Source organism: Papio anubis, chromosome X (assembly GCF_008728515.1).
Source record: "Papio anubis isolate 15944 chromosome X, Panubis1.0, whole genome shotgun sequence".
Lineage (NCBI taxonomy): Eukaryota > Metazoa > Chordata > Mammalia > Primates > Cercopithecidae > Papio > Papio anubis.
Window position 1 is genome coordinate 71,830,806 of NC_044996.1, and position 5,495 is coordinate 71,836,300.

The 5,495-nt window shown below is 37.5% G+C and overlaps 1 pseudogene; it reads right to left on the reverse strand.

Annotated features, from left to right (window-relative positions):
• Positions 1 to 343: 343 nt before the first annotated feature.
• Positions 344 to 4,301, reverse strand: LOC101023395 (annotated as a pseudogene).
• Between the last annotated feature and the right edge of the window lie 1,194 nt (positions 4,302 to 5,495).

Below are 5,495 nucleotides of genomic sequence, written 5' to 3' on the forward strand. Positions count from 1 at the left end.
ACAAAAATCAATGTACAAAAATTAGTAGCATCCCTGTACAAAAACAACAGTCAAGCCAAGAGCCAAATCAGAAACAAACTCCCATTTACAATTGCCACAAAAGGAGTAAAATACCTACAAATACAGCTAACCAAGGAGGTGAAAGATCTGTACAACGAGAATTGCAAAACACTGCTTATGGAAACCAGAGATGAAACAAACAAAAAGAAAAACATTCCATGCTCATTGATAGGAAGAATCAATGTCATTAAAATGGCCATAGTGCCCAAAGCAATTTATATATTCAATGCTATTCCTATCAAACTACCAATGACACAGAATTAAAAAAAAAAAAAACATGAATTTTAGGGTGTTTCTAGTACTGTATAAAACTGCCACTGGAATTTTGATAGGGATAGCATTGAATCTGTACATCACTTTTGGCAGTATGTGCAGTTTAGCAATATTAATTCTTCTAATTCATTAACATTAAATGTCTTTTGATTTATTTGTGCCCCTTAATTCCTTTCATCAAAGTTCGGTAGTTTTCAGTGTATCAGTCAGTCTTTTAGCAACTTGGTTGACTTTACTCATAAGTATTATTTTTACATTTTTATGCTATTGTAAATTGATTTGTTTTCTTAATTTTCTTTTAGGATAGTTCATTGTTATTGTACATAAATGTAGCTTATTTTTATGTTGATTTTGTATCCTGCAATTTTATTTAATTCTTTTATTTGTTCTAATAATACTTTTGGAATTTTTGGGGTTTCTACAAATTAGGATCATTTCATCTACAAACAGACATAATTTTACTTCTTCTTTTGTTATTTGCATTTCTTTTATTTATTTTTTCTTATCTAATTACTCTGGCTAGTGCTTTCAGTGCTATGTTGGAGAGAAGTAGTGAGAGTGGGCATCCTCATTCGCTTTTCAGTAACAGAGGTCAAATGTGATGTGATGTTAACTGTTATCTTTTCATAAACACCTTGTATTATATTAAGGTTCATTCCTTGTACATCTGTTTTGTTGGGTACTTTTATTATGAAATAATGTTAAATTTTGTTAAATGCTATTTTCATTTCTATTGAGGTGATCATATGATATTTGTTCTTCATTATGTTGATGTGATATATCACATCAATTGATTTATATATGTTGAATCATCCTTGCATCTCAGGGATAAGTCTCTTTGATCATGGTGTAGGATCTTCTTAATATCATGTAGAATTTAGTTTTCCAGTATTTTGTTGAGAATTTTTGCATCTGTATTTATAAGGAATGTTGATCTGTAATTTTCTTTTCTCATAGTGTCTTTGTCTGGCTTTGATGTTAGGATAATGCTCACCTCATAAAATGAGTTTGGAGATGTTTTCTCTTCTTTGAATTTTTGAAACAGTTTGGGAAGTAGTGATGCAATTTCTTTTTTTTTTTTTTTATCTTGGTGTAGAACATTTATTTATTTTTCCCATAAATCACTCAAAATTTAGGTCAATGGGGAATAATTTTAATCAAAGAATTGTACATTTTCTTCCCACATATCCTCCTTGTATTAGGAAATGACATTGTGATCCATTTCATTACAAGTAAAATATTACAAAATATTTATAGGAAAATATTAAAAATAACTCAAAAACAAAAGGCAAGATGAAATAAACTGGTTTTTCAGAAATATCTACTCTGGTGCCCACAGCACACAGAAGAGAGTCAAAACAAATAAGCAGTTAAGATCTCCCTGATCACAAATTTCCAAATAATTGGGGCAGGGCAAGAAATAGGATCAGAATGGTGGTGTGAAATGGAATGGATGTTAGCAGCACTGCTTCAATAACTGATATATTCTGATTGAAATGCCATCTTTCATGTGTAGTAAATGCTGAACAAGGCTAAATTTTAGGATATTTCTTGAACTGAAATTAGAAAATACCCTGACAATGGAAGCAGCTCTCTCATCTCAGTTTAATACAAGCCTCTTTCTTTCTCCATTGGGCACTGTTGTGAACAGAAGCCTGTTCTGGCATCAAAATCTGTCACAGTAGCCCTTCTATCTCTTTCATGAAAACCTCATAGACATCATCCTTAGTTTGTACTGAGACAGGAACAGCAGGACCAGATTTGGGTGCTGCTTTGGCAAGAGGCACAGCAGAATCATCCTCTGACTTTCTTTGGGGAGCAGCAGTAGCCCCGTTATTCTCCTGATGAACTCTCAGTGCAGTGGGCAGAAATAGAGTAATCTCTGCCTTGGTATTATTGATCTGTGACTTGGTACTGATGGTTGCTGTGGCTTTCTTTTCAATCGTGGCTGTACTCATATCATCCGCTTTGGGTTGCTGAATCAAGTTGGGTGGGGCACTTAAAAAAACCCAGGACATGGATGCAGCTGGAAACCATCATTCTTAGCAAACTATCACAAGAACAGAAAACCAAACACCGCATGTTCTCACTCATAGGTGGGAACTGAACAATGAGATCACTTGGACTCAGGAAGGGGAAACATCACACACCGGGCCTATCATGGGGAGGGGAGGGGAGGGATTGCACTGGGAGTTATACCTGATGTAATGACGAGTTGATGGGTGCAGCAGACCAACATGGCACAAGTACATATGTAACAACCTGCATCGCTATGCACATGTACCCTACAACTTTAAAGTATAATAACAATAAATAAATTAAAAAAAAAAAAAAGAAGTTGGCACATGAAAAAAAACAAACAAACAACAAAAAACCCCAGGGTTCGGGCTAGGAGCTGGTGGAAAAACCCTGGGGGCAGGTCCAAGGGGAGGCACCAGCTGCGCACATCATGCCGATCTAGGTGGGGAATTCTGGCAATACTCTTGGTGGGGGTCCCCAAGGAGGGGGACCAGGAGGCATACCTGGAGTTGGACCTGGGACAGGGTCAGGGGACACCTGACCCTCCAGGGACACCTGGAGGTAAAAGTTGGGGTAACGGCCCTTGGAGTCCCAGCATTTCAGATGGTCTCAGGAATGGAAGAGCTCTTGGAGGTGGACCAGCAGGAAGGCCTGTAGGTGGCCCAGGAGGCCATAATGGTAGAGCAGGTGGTGGTCCAAGAGGTGGTTGTCCTGGCATGGGAGGTGCTTGTACCTAAGAAGGAGGAGCAGACTGCAGGGGAGGCTGCTGCTATGAAGAAGCAGTGGATGTGCCATCAGCATGAGATTCCTCTTTATTCTGTTTTTGTGATTGCTTTTCTGCTTCAGAGTCATCAGAATCATCTTCATCCTCGTCCTCTGAAAATTCCTCTACTTCCCATCCCTCCTCAGGGATTTCTTGACCTGCCATGGGAAGCATCATAGCTTGAAGAGGAGTCAGTTCCTTCATGTTCTTCTTTTTCTTCCTTGATTTTCCAGGCATATTTGCAAACTGTACACTAGAACCTGACTTCTTTTCTTCATTGTTGTCTCTCTCACCATCATCACGGTGCACAAATGCATCCCTGTCACTTTTCCCATCTGATCTGTCGGTGTCACTGTCATCAATACTTTCATCATGCTTATCTTGATCCTTGTCCTCAGGATAGCTATCATCTTCAATGGTGCTGGAAACATCATCATCATGACCACTCTGGGCAAGTGCAGGACTATATAACATGTCTTCATCTCGCCTATGAGGGGAAGATCTCGGGCGAAACCCACTATACCGCCGTACATCTGCACAACTTCAGGAGGAGGTGGGCCAGAGAGAGGGCAAAGAGGTTTTCTGTTGTGGGGCAAACGTGGAACACCATGTCCAAGAAAAGCAAGGATAGAAAATGTCCGAGTTGGAGGTCCATTAGGCTGAGTTTTCTTAAGGATGGAGGGTGGCTGGGCACCAGGAAGTGAAATGTCCTGGATCAAAATGTTGGAAGGAACATGCGGGATATCTGACAAAGGAATACTCTCCATTTCCACATGCAGAGCGTTCTTGACGACATCAAAATATTGGCTAAGTCGAACCCTCTTTTGTTTATACTCTACTTCTAGCTTTCCCAGTTCTTTGTAAATATCTGGATTCTCTTTTTCATCGAGTCGTAGAATACCAAATGTTTCATGCAGTTTTTTACACTTGTCTTTTAGTACTTTCTCATTTAATTGTGGCTGTTACACTGGGTTAAACTCCATTTCATCCAGTTTCTCCATGTCTCAGATAATCTGTTTGGGATCCTTCATCCTTAAAACTGCAGCTGGAAACATCATGCGCTTTTTTTTTGCTGTTCTTCAATTCTCCCTTCCGGGCTTCCTTTCGGGCTTGGTCTATGGGGTTCATAAAACTTTCCACTGTTGGTGGATAATGTAGATCTCCCTTCCATGGTGACAATTTGTATGGTTTACACATTCATTTTTTAAAAAATTAAGAAAAACACTTCTGCTGTGCTCCCAGGACTGCGAGAAGCGGGGAGGGTGCGATTTCTGGCCTCTTTCACTTCTTAAGGGCCTTCAACTCGGCCTTTTGGTGAACACCTCAGCCACCACCATCTTGAAATCTTGCGTGCCTCCTAGTGACGCTATTTCTTGAAATATTTGTTAGAATTCAACAGTGAAGACAGTGAAGACAATTCATCCTGGGCTTTCCTTTACTGTGAGGTTTTTGATTACTGTTTCAGTCTGTTTACTCATTATTGGTCGATTCAGATTTTCAATATCTTCATGATCCAGTAATTAATATGTTTCTGAAAATTTATCCATTTTTGCTAAGTTATCTAATTTGTTGATGTATAATTCTTCACAGTCGTCTTTTATAATCTTTTGTATTTCCGTGATATCAGTTGTAATGTTTGTTCTTTACGATTTTATTTGGGTCTTCTCTTTTTTTTAGTGTCTGTTTTTTCTGTTTTGCTTAAATTTTTTTCTGTTTTGCTTAAATTTTTTGAAAAATAATTATTGGTTTAGTTGATGATTTCTTTTTCTCTTTTTATTGTTAGGTCACCAGATTTATTATTTAAATCTGAAAAATTATATTCTATACATATTTCTATTCTCTTTTAACATTATTTCTGCTGTAATCATTATTAATTCCTTCTCACTTTGGACTTAGTTTTTCTTCCTTTTGTAGTTCATTGACATGTAATATTGGGTTGTTTACTTGAAATGTTTTTTCTTTTAAAATGTTGATTTTTATTACTATAAACTTCGCTCAGTAGTGCTTTAGCTACATTTGGAATTTTGTGTTTTAATTTTTATTCCTCTCAAAATATTTAATGATTTCCATTTTTATTTCTCCTTTGACCTATGTGTTCTTTAGATGTGTGCTGTTTAGTTTCTACGTTTTTTGTACATTTTCCAATTATCCTTCTGTTATTGATTTCTGGTCTCCTTCCACTGTGGTTTGCAAATATTTGCTTTGTGCCCTAAGATGTGGTCTGTCCTGGAAAAATGTTCTATGTATTTGAGAGCGATGTGAATTTTGTTGCCCTTGAGTGGAATTTTCTCCATGTAGATATATAGACCCATTGGATCTACAGTGTTTTTCAAGTGTACTCTTTTCTTGTTGATTTTCTGTCAGGATGGTTTACCTATTA